This window comes from Cupressus sempervirens, chromosome 2, assembly GCF_028749045.1.
Source record: "Cupressus sempervirens isolate cs-2001-9-10 chromosome 2, ASM2874904v1, whole genome shotgun sequence".
In the NCBI taxonomy this organism is placed as follows: Eukaryota; Viridiplantae; Streptophyta; class Pinopsida; order Cupressales; family Cupressaceae; genus Cupressus; species Cupressus sempervirens.
In genome coordinates, this window is record NC_143119.1 from 428,513,334 (window position 1) to 428,537,160 (window position 23,827).

Consider the following 23,827-nt stretch of genomic DNA (forward strand, 5'->3'; position numbering starts at 1 on the left):
TTTTTCTATAATCAAAATCATTATTGGTTGTTCTCTAACTACATCTACAAATCTACAACCTCCTTTATCAGATCATCATCACTTTTCTTATCTTTAAGGGAGATTTCTTGGGATATGGTGATATAACTACCAAGACAAAAGGTACTATGTTGAACTATTCTAATGAGGTGGATTCTCCTTTACTAAATGTTTGATGAGTTCTAGAGTTCTTAATTGCATCAAGCTTAACTATCCTTTTTTCTAACATAGTTACCTAGCTCTACAAATTGGCATTTTCTTTTGTCCTTTGTTCATATGTTGCATACACATGGTTATATCTTTCCTACAACTATTGATATTTATTTTATGTCCCTTCTACAACATTGTGAACATAGGCTACATGCTCCTGTAGATTATTCATGGAGTGGGAAAGTTTAGTATCTTCCACTCTTTGTAAGACCACATTTCCTCTTACTCTAATATCCTCATCATTACCTTGACTAGAAGAAGAGGGAAAGGAAGACCAAATAGCTAAAATAGCTAAATCTTCACTATAATGCATCCCAGTAGTAGACCTTTCAGCTTCCCTCTTAGGCCTTTTTAACCTCATGTCTTTCACGATTGAGTCAAATGCAATTACATCAGCAATATTAAGATTTGGCAACAATTGGACTTCTGATTCTTTAACAATTGTATTCCCTCCTTTGGGATAATAGCATCAAATTTAATCATCATTTCATGCTCAACTTCTTGAATGAGATCATCAAGATCAGCATCTAGCCTCCGTATTCTTTTCTCTTTGATCATTTTGAGGCAATCCTTCTTGTAGTATTGCCATAGAAATTGCTTGAAAGGAACTGATTTAACAAATTCATCATTAGCTACATCCACCTTAAAAATATTTGTTCTCGATTCCCTTGGGAAAAGTCCTTTTATCTCTTCTATAGTAATATTAGAGATTGGTTCTCTAGGAACTTGAATATATTTTCTTGCCAAATCTTCTTTAGGGATATAAATGTATTATTCTTCCTAATCATCATCCCCATAAGGAAGATTCAAATCCCCAAAAAAATTTACACCTTGAATTTTTTTTATGTCCCTTGTAGTCTCATTTTCATCAATCACTCTTTCCTCAAGTATGTCATAACTATGTCTTTCATGTGGTGAGACTATAGAAGGTGGTCTTGGAGATTCTGGAGAAGGAGGTCTTCTCGTTATGTTGTCTGGCTCTATTTCTTCTAGACTTGGTATCTCAACTATCCTTGAATCAGTGGGCCTCTCTCCTAGTCTCTCTTTGATACATTTTTAAACCCTCTAGAATTTCAAATTCCTTTTCTAATTCATCATCATGAGTTTGGGACTCCTCTTTTATCCTTTTCTATCATCTTCTTTCTTTAGGAACTATATCGTTAGATTGCAATAACACATTTAAACTTTATGTATCATCAACAAAAGTTACTTTTGTTCTTTTTTTTCTTCCCAACTTCTCCATCATAGTATCATATATACTTAGGAAATTATCAAAAATTATTCTCAAGTCCTGCTTCAGGCTCCTACAATTTGAGAGTGGGTCCTAACTTGGATCCTCTTCTCTAAATTCCTTTAATGTCTCCTGGTATGTACACCAATATGCTTTCTTTCTTTTCTAAGATTTCAAGTCTTCATCCTTTTAGATGATGCCCTCTAGATAATCAAACTCATGTTTACCCCTAGGTGTCTTGTTTATTTTTGGCATCAACCCTTCATAAAAAACCTCCTATGTCATTCATCCTTTTTGAACTATCTTCTAGATTGTATGGCCTAAGCAACTAAACCATATTATTCCTTCCATATTTACTGATTTCAAAATGGTGAATAATTGTAAGATCAAGGAAGAAAGTTCATTTTCAAGTATTTTTAGGAGGGGAATTAATATCTTGGAGCATGGACATTTGCCTCATGACTTCAAGAAAACCAATCCTCAATGGAACATCCTTAAGCAGCACAAAAGGCCTTCCTGGAAATCCAAATATTCTAATGACAATGGTATAAGGGTAGAAATAAATGTCTCCCCACTAGTGGGACATCTTTGGTTTTGTGTTAAAATAAATAGGCCTCAAGAAAATTCTCAAAAAATAAGGAAAATCATTAACAACTAGCAAAATCTTTCTTCTTAAAGTAGTCCCAAATTGGTTTTCAAATAGCACAAAACTATAACCATCTCAATCCATAGACAACATAGTTGACCATAATTGAATCGGAAACACTTCATTATCCCTTTCAAATTCAATATCCATGCATTGTGAAAAATAATCCTTATTGTGAAAAAGAATAATATGAATTAGCAATGAGTACCATCTGAAATCTATGGATTCACCCTTTTTCAAACTTTCCAATCCTTCATTGATATTTATCTACATATATTTAGGGAAGTCATAGATTACTAGATTTCCACACTTCAAAATCCCAAGACACATCCACATTGTATATTTACTAAATTTCCTCTTGTTTGTCAGTCCTAATACCTGGTAAAGGGAAGTATACATGTTTAATAGGGTATCATTGTAATGCTCAAAATGACCTATGGTATATGATATGGCTAGAGGTGTTAATTTGATTCCATCTACCTCTGTCAGGAAGGAAACTATCAACTTATGTTGCATGCCTACCCCTACTTGGTCTAAAGCTTCTTTAAACATCTTAAAATTTATTTCATCACTTATATCCAAGGCAAGGTGTAAACCAAAAGTTGTTCTAATATATTTGGCATCAACCTTTAATAAGACTTCCCCATTTGTGTCTCTAATCATGTGTGACATGGGTCATACTTGTTTACCAATTCCAATAGTAGGTCAATATTAAGGAAAACTATGGGCATTACCAATTTACCTAAACATATTACTACACATTGCTAAGAGGGATCTCTACATTAGCTTTATCATACCAACACCTAAAAACTTCTAAACCTTTGGTTGGCATGTTTGTGTCATAGACATTTTCATATCTATCCTTTAAACCAGGGCATACTCCATTTTTCAAAGTTTTCCAAGTCTTGGTTGCTTCCCTTCCCTCTTTTGACATGGGCTATTGTTCAAAAAAATCATCCTAGAGTCTTTTATCCTCATAATTGAATTTTCCAGAGTATTTCTTTGGAGGCATGTTCCTTACAATAGGGTATCCACACAACTAGGGATATCTAGGGTTTAAAAATGCAAACTAGCGCTTCATAAATCAATGCAAGTCTTAGAACATATAATTTCTTAATTTAGAGCATGAGAAGAGAAAATAACAACTTACTTGTTCACTTTGTGAATTTCAAAACACCTCTAAATCTGATTTTGAAAACCTTCAATCTTCGATCTTTGAGTTTTGCAAATTTTGCATCTAGATGTCAATAATTTAGAATGAAGTGAAAACCTTTAAATCTGTCATAGTAGCATTAAAACCATGAATTCATGCAAAATAACTATCACCCTGCTAGGTTGAAGAGAGCTTATCTTCTTGGATCTATACTAAGTTTACACATTCACCATTGATCATTTTCCAAATTACATCAGACGGCTGAAATCTCCCTTTGACACTCATTGACCATTGAATTCATCCTTTGGGACCCATTGTCAGAAAATAAGAGATCAAAATGATTACATAGGCTCCTTTGAAGATTATATACACTAAATTATATGAGACATGTGGAAACATCACACTTCATGCCATACAGCTGCCAAATCCTCCTGATAAAATACAAATTATTGATTCACCTTCTATTCCCAAACACATGGACAACTAGTCTTCATTGTGCAATTAAGTCCCCATCATCGATTTATCCCTTTTGCAAAATTATGTCTTTTAATTGAAAATAGAATATATTGGTGTGGGGATGTGGAAGCATCATGCTTTATCACCATGCAAATAAAAATTTCTTGTGAGACAATGCGAACAATCCAATTATCTTTATGATTAAGATTGTGGGTGCTTACATGATCGAACCTGTTCATGTTGTCCATGTGGCCCAATCATATGTTAGGCCCTTTTTGACTCCTAAGGTCCTACTAGAAACCCTTATTGTCAATCAAGACATGTTTCATGATCTCGCTTCCTCACTATAAATTTTGTCAAATCTTGAGAGAACACAATAATTGTTGATCCAAAGAAGAGAGGACCCACTATGTTATAAAGGAGAAATAAATTCTCACATACATGTGGCAACATCTTAAAATATTCATTGTAAAATTCATACCTCCTGTAAGAAATGAATAATTTTGAGCAAGGAACGAGAAACAATCCAAGTAAGTTAAGTGTGAAACAATGTTACCATAAGATAAGCAACTCCAAGAGCATACACCAAGATGGTTCAACAATGGAGACAAGGATTTATAAGGGGAAAGCAAAGAAAACCCCTTGTGAGTTATTATGAATGAAGGCAAATGCCTAAAGAAGAGAGAGAGAGAGTGTTGGAGCAAAGGTAGCTCAATACAATAACATCAAGTGCTTAGAGTGGTGTGTAGTTGTAAAGAAAGAAGGAGGAGCATCTCTTATATAGAGATGAGAGAGGAGTTGCATTTGTAACTCCCATTTCTATGAATGCCACATTCATAATAGGTGTGTGCAAAGTGTCACAATCCTCTTAAGGAGGATAAACTAAATAAAGAAATAAACAAGAGTTGTCCTTACATGTGGAATAAAGGAAAAATAATGACATGTCCTCCACATGTGTACAAGTGGACAAACTACATGTAGGGACCCTTGGAATATCCCAATTAAAATATATCCAAGGAAATATTAACCTTTCTAACACCTCCAACCCATTCACATTGGTTGATGTAGAAACATGTGGACCAATCAAAGGTAGTGAATCTTTGTTGGAATTGGTCCCACCGAACAACTTAAGCTTGGGTCTTATTCTGCATGGCTACATCATGCCTTGTCGCTATAGATTTTGTCCAAGCTTGTGAGTTAACAAGGACCATTGATTTGTGCCTTTATATGTGAAATAATAGGATCCCATCTCTCAGACACATGTCATCATTGCATTGCATTGCCACTCAGGGAAAGACATCTAGCAAACAAGCAGTGACTGTTGATTTGATTCAGTTGCTACCTCAAAGAGAAAATCATTTGACCCCACCATCAACCACATGGAATCATTGCAAATTCTTGATAAAATAAATGTCATAACTTGAGAAGAGATGAGTGTCATTGATCATAGGCCCCACCATTTCATGTCCTTAAAACCAATTTATAATTAAGATGCCTAAGACCAAGGTTTATCCATCTGTTAAAATGTTGACCACAAGCGACAAAAATATTAAAGCCTAGGGTATATTCAAGGGCCCATACTATGAACAAGTAACCCTTTTCCTACATGTTTAAGACATAGATACATTTAAACCAGAAGTCACGAGTTCACGACTTAAAGATAATAATGCCTAGGCTTATAACACAACACAATAGTGGATACCCCCTATTTAAGTGAATCAAAAGATAACGAAGGAAAAGAAGGACTTAGGAGATTTTCAAATTTGACCTAGGGTTTTATCCTCAAAACCCTTGCAACTAGGGTTTTTCAATACTAGGAAAAAAATGGCATAGAACAAGAATAAAGAAACCCTAAGGTGGAAGAGAGAAAACTCACTCAGGAGAACACACCAACACATCTTTTCTAAGGTAATAATCTCTTATGAAAATGAAATAATGTATCTCATAAGTTTATTATAGGTATAGAGTTTCTCCTTTCTAGAAAATAGATGAGATATTTTCTTTAGATATATCTAAAGAAAATGTATATGCTAACCAATTACTTGATCTTGTGGCCATCAACTCCCAAATTTTACAAAGTATTTTCCATTTTATCTCCCTCTTTCTATATATGGTTGATATTATAATCTTAGAAATAATTTAAAAATTCTACCACTCTTCCTAATGTGGAATTTAATTTCCAACTTGGAGTTTCTCTAGTTTGCAAATAATTGACTATTAATTGTGAATCACTTTTTATTTTGTCTAAATGTATTTCTTTACATAGAAGTAATCCTTCTGCCAATGTTGATTTTACAACCATATTATTGGTATCCATACCTATTGGATTAGCTAATTTGGCACAAACCTCCTTATCCCAATTACCACTCTTAGATTTCCCCTAGAAGCATCCTCAAAGTTTAGTTTTTACCTTCCATAGTAAAATTTTATCCTTTGACATAGTTTCCTTTTTTGTTCTTTATCCTAAGAATTATGATTGAAATTAAGAGGACTAATATTATAATATGAGACAACTTTTATCTTGAAATATACACCTATTTCTTTCTTTCCAGATTTACCAATTTAAGATAGATGGGGGAATTTTCCAAACAACTTTGTATAAACTATTTTGACACATATATGACCAACTATTGGAGATCTCTTTGAGATTGCAAGATAAACCTAAGAACCAATCAAATTGATTACATAACTACTACCAACTGTTAGGTGTAGGGGAGACTTGCTAAAAGGTGCTTTGTATTTTCTTGATTAGCTTCACATAATTTGTACATTTGAAATGTCCTACAAAACGAATATTTTTGAACCAGTCAATTGTGAGAATTCTTCCTTGCATGGTTACCCATAGAATCATAACCTCCTTTGGTAGACAAAGATTCTCCCAAAACATTGGTATTGGGAATTATATTTTTCTTTAATGTTACTCTTATACCAAGGTTGTATAGCCTTCATTGACATTATATTCCCTGGTATTAAATCCTATACAAATTACTTTAACTTCACCCCTTTTTGGAGTTATATCTCTGGCTGCTAGTATTTATTGTTGTTATGTAATCTTAGCTCTAGGTATTGGTAGACCATATTTATATGTCTATTTATATCCCAAGAATGTATCCCACTTGGAATATGAATATAATCCTTTAAAAGTCTACCCCAATTTATTTCAAGACATTATCTTCTATTAGTTATATTGGGGTTCTTACTAACGTGCACTCCCCAAGAGTTTGTCCAAAATAAATTTGTGTCTCATGTAGCTATGTCCCAAGATATTTTATCCTTAATTAGGTCCTTGCATTACAATATAAAGTTCCACACCCTAGATCATCTTGAGGGATTAATTGTTCTAAAAAAACTTTATAGGGTATTAGAAGTTAGATATTTCTTTTGTAATATTTTATGCTATTTACCTCCCAAGTCTTTGTAAAGATGCCAAACCAGCTTGTTTTCTAGTGTCTGATATTGCATTTTTAGATTATTAGTACCTACACCACCCTCTTCTTTGGATCTAGATATCTTGTCCTAGCTACTCAAAGCTAGTCTTTTTTCATCAAAGGTATATTTCCAAAAGAAGGTTCTCATTTTCTTTTTTATAATTTTCTTTTTTTCTTCTTGTAATAAAGGGAGACATGACATTTGATAAATAAAAAACATTACTAATATTGATTTTAGCATAGTGGTTCTTCTTACTGAAGATGACCACTTTCCTTTCTAGATTTCTATTTTAAAATTCATTCTTTTTTCTAATGGTTCTCAAATTTTATTTGATTTAATTCCATTATCTTTAGGGGCTGTAAGGTATTAACTTGGGAATGAACCCTTTTTGAAATTGATTATGCTACAAATTTTTGTTTCATCTCTATCATCCATTTTTAAAAATAATATTTTTTATTTATCTTTATTTATGGATAGACCTAAAGCTTTAGTGTATTTATATAACATGTCATTCAAGTAAATAGATTCATCTCTACTACCTTAGTTAACCAACATGGTATCATCAACATTTTGTATGGGTTAAATTGGGAATTCCTTAGGTCACTTTTATTTCTTTAACCTTATTTTGGTTTTGTGCTTTCCTAATGGATCTTCATAGTGTTTCTACCTTGATAATGAATAAAAAAGGTGATATAGGGTTTCATTGTCTCAAACCTCTAGATGTTTGAAAGTAGCCTTATGGAATGCCATTAACTAAAACTAAGAATTTTGGACTAGAAATATAACTAAATATTGAATCTATCCATTGTTTAACAATAAAAAGGCTTATTTGCGTTTTCATAACAATCTCTAGTCCACCTTATCGTATGCTTTCTAATGTCAAGTTTCATTAACATGCTTAGATGCAAGTTATTTTGGCCTAAGTGAATGATTTCCTAAATAATTATGATTTCATCAAATATAGATATACCTAGAACAACCTTGTTTCTTCCTCAAATATGTCATCGAGTATCAATGTCTTAATTTTATTTGCTAATACTTTGACAAATATATTAAAATTTATGTTACAAAGTGATGTAGGTCAAAAGTCATCCAAATTCTCATATTTTTCTTTCTTTGAAATCAAATTTATAAAAATGTTATTGACTCTCTTTTTTTGGATCGGTAAATGGCTGAAACCTAGATTAATTATTGTTATTTATTATAATTAATTATCATTTTTTAATGTGTCAAGTAAATTTGAACTCAAGACCTCCCACATGAGAGGCTCACAAGTTACCATTGTGTTGTAGGCTCTTGCCTAAAAATATTATTGATTTTATTAAGTGTATTCCTTGACTTTCTCATAGTTTATAATGCCTTAGTGAGTTCATACTAAGAAAGTGCCAACATTTTTGGAAAAAAAAAAAGCTAAAAAGTTATTTGACCCTGTGAATTTATCAATATATAGTTAAAGTGACACATTATCCACTAATTTCAATGAATTTTGTTTGTTCAATATTCTATTTTGACCATTGTCAATAATCTTAGGAATATTTACTACCATTTCCTATTGAGATGAAAGTCCCAAACCCTCATAGTTGTTGAACAAGTTAAAGAAATATTCCTTTATCTCATTGTATATATCTTGGGGATTATTTGTTAGGTCTTGTTGAAATATTTTAAACTTTTGATTCTATTAATGTTCCTTCATTGTTTTCTACTGTTGTGAAAAAAATTGGAGTTTTTATCCTTCTCATCTTTCTTTGGTTTTTTTTGTTTCCAAAAAAAGTATCCTTGGATAAGATATCTTCATATTGGATTAGTAACTCTTTTTCTTTCATTTAAATAACTTTATGAATTCTTACATAAATCACTACTTGGTTCAAATTAATCAATTCCTACATAAATCACTACTTGGTTCAAATTATCTATTTCCTCATCTAATCTAATCTTTTTCAAAAATATGTTTTTGAAGCGCTCTTTATTCCATTATAATTATTTTTTAATTCTTTGTAATTTTGTATTAAAAAAAACTTCTTAGAGTCCTTAAACTAATCTTCCTTCCACCATTATTCTACTAAGCATAGGAAATTTTCCTCTTGTAGCCACATTTAAAAAAAAATTGAATGTGCAATTTATTGGTTTCAATTATTCTGCAATTTCCAATGCAATAGGGTGTTGGCATTACTTTTTTGCACACTACACCAATCAAGGTTAATAGTTGTCATCGAGCACAATGGCGTCGACCAAAATCACCTCAAGGAGTTTACTAGATGATGAATCCTCCTAGTTTTCAAGCTCCTAGTAGTCAACCTTGACTTTGCATAGCTTGGCTTAGTTCGACAAGGTGACCATAATATTTAAGGTTGCATGGAGGTAAGTTTTTGTTACACTATGGGCCAATAAGTAGAGGTATCCTTGAGTAACAAAGTAACATTTGTCAAATTAAGGAAAAAGATAGAACATGATTCTAGAAACTTCTAAGTTTTGTCCACTTCCATCATTATTTCCATCAAAAATCCATACTTAGATGAGTAACCTACTTAGCATATGGATTATCTATAATCATTAACACTAAAAGTAAAAGAATGAAACATCTACTACAACTAAATAACACCATTCATAATGTTTAATCCAAGGATGGAAATGATAATGAAATAGAAAGGTCATATTGTATTAAGAGGCAAAAGACACTAGATATGAAGCATAAAAGATCTCTTTATTTTAAAAGTAGCTAGAAAGGGGCCAACATCTCTAGTTTGACAATAAACAACATCACTTCAAGGAAGAATCCATCTTTCATTACCAATACTAGAAATACAATACTTCAAAAGTGCAAGCATATGGAAAACAAAATCATCAATTTGGATAACCATTAGGGGTTCAAGCATCCTTCCATTTATACCCAAATATATACAACTAATTGTTGAGGAACCAACCCTACTCTACCACCCTACCACCTATTCATATCTAATACAAGTTGGTACTACCTATGAAATATATACATCTCTCTTTAATTACATCATCAAAAGGGGCATAAAGAAGCAGGAAAAGGGACTTTGGAGATCTAGATCCCAAGGATGATTACCACTCATACCACTTGACAGGTCCAACTATTACTTATTCTTAATCCACCCACCAAATAATGGCAACGCCACCTCCACTCCTCTAGTACTAACAACCTTAAATGCTTTGTTGGTGCTTCAAGAGATGTGAAGGCATCATGACTTCCTATCACCATCCATGTCAAATCTTCATGCCACATACTTAATTACTTTATGGGTGATGGATGGTTTCCTTAGAGAAGTCATCATCACTTTTTTTCGATGAAAGAATAAAGAATAAAGAATGGGTCCTAGGTCTAGAAATTCTGATACCAATTACCTTAGGAATAAAGAATATAATAGGTTACGGGAAGTGGAACTCCTGTCACCTAGATTTCTCTTTAATGTTTTCATAAGCCTCAATAATTTCCTAGATTACATCTTCATTAATATCCTTTATACACTTTAATCGAGCCAAGGCTTCCATCAAATAGAAGTCTATGTCTTTTATTACTTTCCTTAGATGATCACACAACTTGAAAGCATCATGAGTGTTCACCATGAAACTAGTGATGTTCTTCACTATCCTATCATTAAACTCTCCAGGTATAGAAATTAATTATTCTATACACTTATCAAACCTAATAGGCATAGAATCTAATGGGGAAAATCCCCTTTCTTCACATAAATCCACTTAGTAGACCTTCTCACATACTTGGAGGATTCACCCAATGAGAATTGATTATTTGCATTCATCATTCTATGATCGTAATGTGTCAATGTTTGTTTTCAACATTTTAATCTAGAATTTGACCAACTAGTAGGAGTTCTAAAGGAATTTAGTGTCTAAATTCCCTAAAACATCAGACTCCTCAATCATTAGCATGCCTATATCCATTATTTTCATGAGGGTATCCCTTTTTTTGGACACATTTCCTTTTCTATCTCTTACTATATCATAGTACCTCATACCTATTCTATCAACTCCACTCCTTAATAACATACTCAAAGAGACTCGTCAAGATATCCTCTTATCTCTCCTAGATGGCTAGAGATCCAACTATCCACTACCAGTTCTTTAGTCTTCATCATCCATAGTCCTTCAACCTCCCCAAGTTGCATAGGGGTTTTGAAGGATGAAGAATCTAGTATTTTTACTAAAATTGGTGGCATTAACTCCTTAAGGAGTGCTCTTAATCCTACATTCTCTTCTTGTAGGGCCCTTTTCTTTCACCCATGCTAATTATATCTTTGCCCTAAATTCTCTTTTAATCTTTTAATTGGATCTAATTTAGATTCCTTAGTCATGTGCCCTAAAGGAACATCACGAATAGTATACTCTATAGGTTGAACATTAGCCTCATCTCATCCTTCCAAAGGAGCTACCATGTTGGTCATCACTTCTCCTCATGGCCCATCTCTAATATGGTGGAATGCCTAGGCCCTTATCTTTGTCCTATCGGTGGGAATTTCTATCTTGACCATTATGACTCTCATTGATAGGATGAGTGACCCACTTTATGCCTCTTTCTCTATCAATCTTTGACCACCCAATATGGTGGTGTTGGGAGTATCAAGCTTATGGCTTCATAATTTGGTTGCATAATTGTTGTTTTAGATGTCTTATCCATCGCTAGATCTCCTACCCTATCAAATTCTTCAAAGGATAATCCTATAAGTTTCTCTAGAAAATTTGCGGTGATAGATCTTACTTCTTCTAGTTGTTCCACCCTAAATAAAATAATAGGTGGAGAGAGGACATGCATCTCCATTTCTTGTTGATCTGGGGCATTGGATATCTCTTTTCCCTTCCTTTCTCAGGAATCTTCCTCGACCTGTAACCAGGCTTCATCGACCTCTACACACTCTTCCTCTTCTTTTTAGAGCCTTTCTATTTCTTATGCCTCTTTCATTTTCATCTCATCCTCTTATAGATAAATTTTTACTTATTCTCGCTGGAGCATTTCTTCTTTATTCTTCTTCCCTCTTTCCTCCTCTTCAAGATGAATGCACTTTGTTTACCTTCTTTCAACTTCCTCATGGAAGAGTTCCTCTTCTTCCATTTTCTAATTTTTTTCTTCCTCTTCCATTCATCGAGCTTCCTGTTTGACATTGGATTTTACCTCTACCACCTATCATATATTTGCCTCGTCTTCTTTTCTTAGTCATGCTTTCTTCACAAGGCATTATTGTTCCTCATCAAAGAGCTCAATGACATCCATCTGAGATAGATGATCAAGGTTCATCACTACCAAGATCACTTGAGTGGGTGAATCGTCTATTATTTCCACTAGTGCCTCTATAATTCCTTCCCTCGAAGCACATTTAGCTACACCCTTAAAGCCTTTTCTATTTTTATTTGAACATGTCATGCTCAATAGGGGATTAATTATCTTTTTCCTTGCATTGGCCTCAATATTTATGTGTTAGAAACTATAATTGGAACACTTGTTATGTTGTCATTGATGTCAACCCTAATGGAGAGATATTTACTAACAGTGTAGAGTGCCAAATCATTGGATTGATGAAAACGATTTGAAAAGAGCAGATAGCAACGTGAGCTAGTTAAGTTGTTGAGAAGAAAGAAGTTAAGTATCATGGAATTACATTGGGCACTTAATAACTTAGTCATTGACAAGATAATGAGTTGTTTGATTATTATATGAAGTAATGAAGACAAGTCAAGTGATGTATGAGTGAGATGACAATAAGTTGGGGAAAACTCTAAGCTTGATCGAGTACTAGTGTTGGTCAGTCAATAAAGGAGTTGAAACAAAAGATTAAGGAATTTAAGAAGAAGCCAAAAAAATAAAATAAGTTGAGTGATAGTTTTGGTTGAGCAAGTTGTAGCAGCAACTGAGCATAGTAATGGTGGAGTGAACCAGTGAATATTGACCTGCATAGTAATGATTGAGCAGAAGAACTTAATGACTGTCGAGTGATAAAAAAAGTTATAGTTTATAAAAGAATCGAGTTTGAGGCCAACATAGTTAAATTTTTAGATTAGTCAAAATGCGTGGATGATAAGTATTGATGAGATGGTGTGTTTAAAACATGATGAGAGTTTGTTAATCGATCTATGGCAAGGATTTGATGAGAAGTTTCTAGAAAGAAGAAGGAGAACAAAATGATGAAAGGATTCAATGAATCTAACCTAATCCTAAGATATATGGTTATGTTAAAGCCGCAAAAGATATCTATTTAAGGAGGCAGAAGAGATGTTTTCTAAGGTTGGTTCATTGTTGATTGGCAATATTAAGAAGAACCTTTGAAGAATAGAGTAGCATAAGAGAAATGAAGAGATTAGTGAAGTGTGATTACTTGAAGGGATTTTAAGAAGATCAATGATGGAGATGATAATGGAGTCCAGTCAATGAACCAACAGATGAGTGAATGGAGATATGGATTTACAAAGTGAGTTATGTTTTACACCTTAAACCTAATGTTACATTCTAACCATTATGGCAGTCAAAATCCTTTAATCAAGGTTAACCTAATAGTCATTTTGTAAATACTATAATCAAGGTGACATTATAATGGAATTATCCAAAGTCCTCTAACAAGGCCACTCCGAATAGGGTGATCAAATCCTTTAATAGGGTCACACCTAATAGTGTGTTTTGTAACCTTTAACACGGTTGGCTCTTAACCAAGCTCACTTTAGAAGAGTGAACAAGTGGTAGCATGTTACTTAGTGGTTTTTCCCAAATTGGTTTTCCACGTTGAATCCCGGTGTCATTTACTTTTGTAAATGTTATGTTATGCATGTTATTTTTATAGTTGTTTATTTTACTATTAGTTGGCACATATATAGAATAGAGAGTTAAAGAATGTTAAGTTGTTAATATATTGTTGACTGAGTTGTTTAATTAATTGGATTGAGTTATTTGAAGTTTTCAAAAGTTAAATTTTTATATCTCGACCTAAGCATAACAAGTTCCCCCCCCCCTTCAATTATTCTAATCATTCTAACAATTGGTATCAGAGCATTGGTGCATGTAAGTAAAGTTTGAAGAAACTTATAGGTAAAGATCAAGATGCACAAGAGAGAGATACCCAAGTTGGACAAGGAGAACTTCCCTCCATGGTAACACTTGATGAGATTGGACTTATCAAGTATTGGAGATTCTACATCATACTACCTGGATAATGAATACATTGAGGTAACTACACCTATGATAGTTGAATAAATGAAAGAGAAGTAGAAGCACAACCAAATGATGATTGAACTAGCAACATCCCTAAGTTATGTTGAATTTTATGATGTGAAGGAATGCACTACTACAAAGAAAATGTGGGACAAGTTGGCTCAAATCCATGGAGGAGACAAAAATGTGTTAAGGGCCAAGACATAAAGCTTAAGACGCAAGTTTGACGCTATGAGAATGAAAGAAGGTGAGACTGGTTCACAATATTATGGTTGAATAAAAGAGGTGGTGAATGTTATCAGAAGAGCTAGAGAAGACATATCTGATGAGACTGTGATAAGTAAGGTATTGAGAACTTTACTTCTCATCTATGCAATCAGAGTATTTGTGATTCAAGAATTGAGATGTACACTTGGTAATGATCTAACATTGGATAGTCTAGTTGGTAGACTCATTGCATTTGAACTGACAAATTTTGATAATTATTGCCCTTCTAGTGTTGAGTCTCCTTTTAAGGCTCAAATGACCCTTGATGGATCTAGAAGACTAAAGAAGAAAAGTAAACATGTGGAAACTAATAATGAATCAAATGATGATCTTGATGAACTTGAAGCATTATTGGCCAGAAGGATACCAAGGGGGGAAATCAAATACAAAGGTAAACTCCCTATAATTTGTTTTACATGTAAAAATGTTGGTCATATTGTTGCGAGGTTTCCTAACAAATATGAGAAGTAGAGGGAGCAAGATAGAGGACATGTAAACCTTTGGTGATTTTGATCATTGATTCAAAAGGAGTAAACCATGATCAGATGGGTTCTCCAGTAATCAATAAATTATCACAGTCAAGAGGACCATGATTCATACATCATGACAATGTGATTTTAATGGGCCTACCCCCTTCTATATCATGAGGAAGTGACAACTTCCAAATGATCATCACTTGTATTGGGAGAAGTTGTTGTTAGGTGGCGATCTTACGATAACTTGTATTATGAGATCAAAAAAATTGTGTAAATGGTGAATTTCTTGCATCTCAACATTCTGGGAGACCATTACTTAGAGTATTTGGTGAATATCATGATATTCTAGGAGGCCAATACTCTTGATATCATGTGTGATATCAAACCTTATTTTGAGTAATTGGTGAATATCGTATGATATTCTGGGAGACCAATACTCATGATGTCATATGTGATATCACGCCTTGTTTAAGTACTTGATGAATATCAAATGTCACTATTCTAGGAGACCAATTTTCTTGATATAAAATGTGATATCAAAACCCTATTTGAGTAATTGGTGAATATCATATTTTGGTATTATGGAAGACCAATACTCATGATATCAAATGTGATATCAAAATGTTGAATATCTTCTTATCAAAGATATTCTTATATTGATGTAATATATGATTGTGTTTTTATCCTCCCTAGCTAAGAGGGAGTGTTGATGTGTGGTAGCTTTAGTTGGATAAACCTATATATAATTATCTATGAGATATAGTTATATATGTGTGTTTACTATTATATAAAATAAATTAATATAATATTAGAATATTATGACTATGGTTGTAATAATAATCATTAATAAATAAATAGACATGTCCCTTAAGGGACGGGTCTATTCATGGCTTACACTTATTTATATTAGGAGTGTTGCCTTTCAAACAGATATACCTGGAAGGAAATATTATTACATTTGCAACAATCCAGAAACCAATAAAATTCATAAATTAAAATCTTTAATATTCTATTTCATGTTGTAGATCTGAAAAAGATTAACCTATACTTGGTTTAGAGAGCTTTAAGATCTTGACAATTAGTTATCTTATAATTCTTTTGTTGTCTCTCAATTAGAATAATTGGAGGCTTTTGTCTGCTATAATAGAATTTATGATAAAATATTGTTAGAGAGGGAAGTGATAATAAATTTCATGGTACAACCTCTTGAATCTTGCACAATTTAAAGGGAAAAAGACTAAATGTCTTTTCAAATGGTCCTAATGACATGTCTAGGAGTTATAATCATGGTATCTAATTCCTAGGTATTTCCCACATCTCAAAGGGTTGTTAAAATCTTGTCAAAAGAGGAGCCAACAAAATGGTGACTCTTTTGGGGAAATATGACTTGGGTTATGTGTGAAAAGTGGTGCAAATGTCATAACATTGTCCTTGCCCATGTTGTAGAGTTGGATCTATTTGTTATTAGAAGCTTTTATGCTTGGTTGATGTTTTAAGTACTCTTCCTGGAGTAGTGTGTTTTATTGTATGGGGTAAGTGGGCCAAATACATTATATATCCTTTACGAGACCAGGTTTCACACCTTGCTCTGACTAGTTCATCCTATTGTAGATTTTTAAGGTTTTTCATTAAGGAAACTTCATTTCCCTAGGTGGGTGGTGACTCGGTCAAGGTTTCATAACCTGTGTTTTAAATTTTGTATTTCATCAATATCTTAATGGCAGAGAAGAGCAATAATACGAGAGCCTACATAAAAGTACATCTTGATGTCCCATTACAAATTGATTTACCTAAGGGTAATAGAAAGATCTGGCCTAAGAAAAGGGCAGAGTATATTCATGCCTAGAAACCTAGAAATAATGTCGAAAATAACTTGCAGCCTCAACTTGTAGAAGAGAAAGGATTTTCCTCTAAAAGTCATAACTCTAACAACATTGGTATCCTAGGTCATTTCTTTAGCACCCCTTTCAAGGAGAAAAAATATGCTAGGATGAAGTAGTCTCATCTATTGGATATGTCACATCTTGAATATTTGGTTCAAGGAGTATGGATAGACATGAAAATTCAACAAAATCCCAACCCGATGGATCCCATCTAGAACACATTCCTTTTATTGAGAGAAACCTTGTAGATCTTAGAGAGACTACAGAGAGGAAAGCTACTACCAATAATATCACTAAGTTGTCTCTTGAGTTAGAGGTCCTTAAAAGACAAGTTGTAGAAGAAGATGTCAAATGAACAAAATTTAGAGAAAGACAGAGAACTAGAAACCATGAATGCCCTCATGGAAAGGAATAACCTGATTAATATCTTTGTTGAAAGAGAAAAACAAAATATTAGAGGAAAACCCTACATCCTTACATGTAGATGTATTTGGAGACTTGGAAAATTTGAGATCAAAGTGTATAGCACAAGAATGAGCTCTACATGACAAGTTTGAGTTTGTGAATGAGGAACCAGTTATTATTCAAATCCATCAGTATGAGCCCATTAAGAATGATAAAGACACAATGAATACATCTAAACCACAACTAAGATTATGGATGAGGGTAAAAAAAAGGTGATTGGTATTCACATAGATGAACCTATTGTAGCTCCAAAAGATGTCCCTTTTATGTCACAGATTGACATCAAGTTGGAAAGAGCTAGGAATGAACATGAAAATCTTGCTAATGACTTGGAGAAGGTTGAAAAAGAAGCACAGACTATTGAGAAGAAGAAGAAGATATATGGAAGCACACATTCCAAAATCTTCTTGTGTGTAGATCCTTTGTCACATGTAAGAGTGCTTGTTCATAAGTGTCCTTGATCAAGAAGTTAATAATTATAAATCACTCCTTCAAAAGGAAGTAGATAGAAAAGTTACCACTAAGACACACCATCTTCAATCAAGTTTGAGAAGACCAAAGTTTTCAAAATTTTCATTTTGTTTCCCAAAGGGGGCATTTGCTCCCAAGTTGGCCAATTTATCAACCACCACATTTGCCTCTCTGTAGACATGGGAAACTTTGTAGTCCTCAAACTCCAACAAAAGGCACTTAAACTGGTTAATGTGCTTGTCTAGATGCCAAGACTCCAGTTTGCCTTTTTTGACCCCATTGATGATAATCTTTGAGTCTCCTTCCAAGTGCAATTGCCTTATACCTAGTTTAACTCCTAAAAAGTGCCCCCTTTTGTTGCTTCACATTATGCCATGTTATTAGTACCATCCCTTATTCTTTTTGCAACAAAGGCCACAATATTACCTTCATGATCCTATGTAATACATCCACATCCAGATATGCTCAATTACTTCGAGTAGCCCCGTCAAAATTAATTTTGATCCAGCCTTCCTTTGGTGGTTGCTAAAAACATCTTTCCCTCCTTTGTCAAGGATTAACCCTTGAAGTCCCATTAATGGGTTGGCATTATGGGAGGTTTTAAGAGCCCAAAAGTTAGATGTTTATTTTGATCATAGCATTAGGAATAACTTGGGCATATAGAGTTGGATTTTGGACTTCGAATAACTAATGAAAAGCTCTTGGAGAGCTCTACACATTGGTTTAGATTTGGTGCATGTTTGGCATGATTTATTTGGTGATATATTGATCTCAGTGGTTTATGATATATATTGACTATGGTAAAATTGTGAGTTTATGGCATTGTATATTTTGGAGATTTTAAGATTTGATGTCATTGTATACTTAGCTTATATTTCATATTAGTTTCATGATGATATGGTTATCAATATTTGGTTTAGATATGTATGATGACTTGTTGGGTCTACAAGTTGTGCAATGTTGTAAGTGGTTTATACTTATAGGTTGCATTTATGGCTTGGATATGGGTTGTCTTTTCCCATTGATCTTTTATTATTGATGCATATTCATATTGGTGACTTGAATTTGGGTTGTCTATAGCCTTAGTCACATTATTTGTTTATTTGTCTTCATGTTAAGGGGATGAGATGTTGTTACTAGGTATAGTCATAGTGGAGGATTGTGGTTGACAATTTTATGCTGACAAGTTAGACACTTTGAGAGTTAGATGCTCCATTTATGGATGAGATCATGGTGTCATGGATTTTGGCATGACATGATTGGATATATAGGTAATCAATTATTGCTCATTGATTTGGATTCATGATTTTCTTATGCTGGTATATCTTCTTGGTTGAGGATCACTATTTCTCAATTTCTTTTAAGGAGCTTGTGATGTGCACTTTGAGTTCTTTGATGGTTTGATGCCTTGGTTGATTCTCATTGCTAGAAGATGTTTTTCATCATGATTTCATAGATAGCTTAGATACACGATTTATTGGGAGCTTGTGATAGTGATGAGGTGGTAGTGCAAAATTAAGTTTTTATTTTCTTTATATCTTCTTGGTTTGGAGATCTTGGTTTCACTTGGTACTGACACTTTGGTTGTGTGCATATAGACCCAAAGGATCTTAATGTAGGAGATGGGTTTTATGATGTCATGGGTGACTCGGTACCATGGTTGAGTAGTTGTTGGCATTCAAATATTTATTGAGTGTTTGTAGATGTTGGAGGATATCTTAGATCATGTTTATGTAGAAGCTTACTTGACATTTGCATGGTGGACTTGGTTCTTCACGCTGTGTGGAGATGGTTTTCTTCATTATGTGTGGAGACATTTGCATCTTGAGCACTCATGGAGTTCTTGGTAAAGGTGTGGTTTATGCTTTCATTTGACATGTTATCCTTGGTGTTAGGATGGTTTTATTATTATGTCATGGTATACTCTTGATATGCATTTAGAGTTTTGACATGTTATGGTGTGTCTATATGGAGTATGTTATTTCTTTTGGTTGATATGGTGTAGATCATGTTGTCATGTTTATGTTCCTGAAGCCATGGTTGGGACTTTAACATTGATCTTGGTTTAGTTTCTTGGTATTGAGTATATTGATCATTGGATACTTCATGATATTGCTATGTTGCATTTGGAGTTGGGATGTATTGATTGGTTACAGGTGCTTATAGATACTTAGAGACGGTGGCGATGTCGATTTCTCTTGGATTAGAGATGTATTTTTTGGGATAGCTATTTGGTTTTGGTGGGAAGCCTGAGAGGAATTCACTGGATATGGAATTGAGAGGAGATTTTTCTTAGATGAGTCTTCGCTAGAGACTTAGATATATTGATGAACATTCTCATTCCCCTCTCTTGGTCTACTCGGTAGTTTATTACTTGAGAGGTATAACCCATTGTTTATCTTAGTTGTATTATATTTATGCTTCTCTTTCATTGATATGGATCTTGAGCTATGGTACATGAGTTAGTTCTGGAGGGTTCATTTGAGAGATAGTTTAACATTGGTTATCTCCATGTGCATATGTTTTTGGTATGTTGGTTGAGTTTGAGAGATGGTTTTATATTGGGCATATTCCTTAGATTAGGAATAGTTATTCCTTGAGTTAGTAATGGTTTATGAGTTTGATCTTTTTATGAGAGGATTAAATCCATGATTAGTTATATGGTATGGTTTGGGTGTTGTTATGGCTTCTTGGTTGTGGTTCTACAAAGGAGATCATTCTTGTACAATTTACATCTAGAGGTGTGTGTAGAAGGACATGATACAGGTTATGATTTGCATTGTTTCTCTTTGGTCTTGGATGTTTGATTTCATTTATTAGATTTGAGATTACTTGGAGATTATGATCACTAGTTTGTGTTCATGTATTTCATGTGAGAGATGACATCATTATTCATTTATCTCTTTCTATTGTTGGTTGTGGAGAACTTGGGAGAGCATTGGAAACTTCTCATTATAGTTGTTCTTGTAGGTTATTAGTTTTTGTATTATGTATGTCCTTGATACTACATGGATTCACTTCTTTGAGATGTTATGAGTGGATTTATTACATATTTGATATTATCTTTTGTAGTGGGAGCTTCTTGGTATATATGTGGTAGGTATTACTCTTGAGGTTTGTGATTGCAGGTTACAGATTGGGTATATTGATGATGTGAGATTCACTCGGTATATCTTTGGAGGTATTGATAGTTGGATGGGTTAGCACTTGATTTGGGTGTTATTTTAACTATGGATTTTGATAGCTATAGATACATGTGATTGCATTTGGATTAATGTTTTTGTGCTTGAAATTTCAACTGGCACAAGATTTTATGATTCTTATGTGATAGGTTGGGTGGCTTTCTCTTTCGATAGCTTCTATATATGTCTAGTGACGATGACATAATAGGAGGTGAGATCATTCATGTTAGATATGCTAAATACTTTGGTTTTTTTTGTGGGTACCAGGATGGAGCACAAGGTGTATTTTGATCCATGATCATGGATATGCTAGGAGGGATTGTTTCCTTGTTCATATATGTGGCTACAGATTGACTATATGCAATGTATACAACAAGTGGGATATTTTTGAGATTATGTGTGTTGCACACATTGCATAATATTTTTATTTTATATTATTTAATTTTGTTATGTAGTATTGCACGTAGGAGCACCTAGATGAACGTGCAAGATGGAGAGTTTCCCATGGGATATCCTTGATGGATTGTATTGTAACATTGTGATGCAAGTAATGGGTGTCACTCACTAACTTATTCCAGGTTCACCTTTCTTGAACTCCTTCTAAGTTCAACTAATACCTAATCCCTTCCTCGAGACCTACTCAAAACTAGAGTGGTGGTGAATGACTTCCTCAACATTCCCACTTCACCTTCTGATACCATCTCTATCTTCTAATGATCCTCAAACCTTCAAAAAGGTAACCAAATATTCTCCACACCTTGCTCTCTTTTACCCTCAAGGATATCAGTATCTACTACACCTCTTTTTACTTTTTTCCATCATTTCACCAAGTTTTGAAACCATCTCATAGGTTTTGGGCTCCCTTCTAAGTCAAAATTGCTAATTTCTCTAGGAGGCCTAATAGAGGCTCTTTCCTAATAGCCCTGTCCAACCAATTTATTCACCAAACTCCCAAAACTTACAAAGAAATCACCAAAAAAATAATATAATGTCTAAAGGGTTATGAAAACTTGACAAATTCCAAAAGATGGGATATGGGTCTACTCTCCTTACCTCTTATCTCTCGAGCCCTAGTTTAGGACTAGTTAGGACTAATACCACTATTTGGGATAACAAACCATCAAAACCAAAACCCACACCAAAAATACCTCTATCAACACTCATTAAATCCTTCCAAATTATCAGCTTCCAAACCTCAAGCATCCATGACCTTCCTTATGCCTTCTGTAACATGATTCATGACTGTCTATGCGCTAAGCACATGAAGATGCTTAGCTTAAATATTGTCAAAATACTCCAAGCAGATGGGTGGTTTGAAAATAAGAAGTAAAACATTCATCTCCATCCTATATCCCTTCTATATAACAAAAAACTATCATTTTCCATAGTGGGGATTAGGAAGGAGACTCCATTTCATTTGAAACTCTAAGCACAGATTAGGGTAACTAGCAGACACAAAATAAATCAAATCAATTTCAAACTAATCCTATTCAACACAAACTAATTAGTACCTTTACAAGGAATAAAAAACACATATTTTCACCATAAACACATGTACATACTATAATACTACAATGAAATCTCAAAACTATACTTGTTGTCTACACATCTTTTTCCCACCAAAAATTGCTTTATTGATTCAAAATCCATACATATCAATTCCATCCCTTTCCTAGGTTGAAGAAAATTCATTTATAGGCTATATCTCTTAACCTTACATATTCATTCCTACTTGTTCAATCAAGACAAAACTTTGACCATTGACCTTCCAAATTTGCAAGAAAAGTTGTTGAGCAAGAATATTTGTTGCATGACAACTTTTTGTCAAATTTTCTGTAACTTTTCCACATTTCTAATTAAATGCCTTCCAATTCCTATCAAAAATTGATAAATCATGCAAGAACTCTAAAAAACATAAAATTGAATATTTTTGGTCAACTTGTAGCATCGACCAATGTTGACTAACCTATAACTTGCCCATAGGCCTTATTACAATATGCATGAAATTTGCCTAAAAGCATTCTAGGGATGCTTGAAATTTACATATTGCCTTGTGTCAACTTTGAAACTTATTAACAGCCAAATCCATCCAAAATTGAGGTTTTACCACCTTGTTTAGGACCTTGGGCCCCTGCACCATACTCCCACAGTTTGAAAAACTCAAGTCCCTTGAGTTGCTAGTTGTTGAAGAGTGGTGCCATGCTTCACAATATCTTCCTCTATCATCTAGATTGCTTCCACCTTAGGTAACCCTTGCCACTTCACTAGGTACTCCTTGTAGGTTTTGTTTCTTCTTGACTATCTTAGTGTTCAGTATGCACTCTAACTACAATGGCTTGTTGGGTGGTAGGTCCTTCACCCATTCTACTTCAAAATTTGCCCCATCATTTCTATCAGGATTCATGTTGTTATTATCCCCTTTGTACAATATGAGGTCTACTACATTGAAAATAGGTGATATACCCATCCCCTAGGGTAGTTCCAACTCGTATGCATTATTTCCATATTTGTGTAAAATTTTGCAAGGACCAATTCTTTTCATTTGTAGTTTTCTACCTAGACCTTTACGTAACATGTCTTTGTTTAGAAATTGCATCACGAGGTCCCCAATTTTGAAATGAATCTCTTTCTTCCTCTGATCTTCTCTATCTTTATACTTGGTTGCTAACTTTTCCAAGTGATCCTTCACTTGATCATGGATTGTCTTCATAAGTTATGCAAGTGTCTCCCTTGTGGCACTTCTTGATTTCATGTCTTGTAAATCCC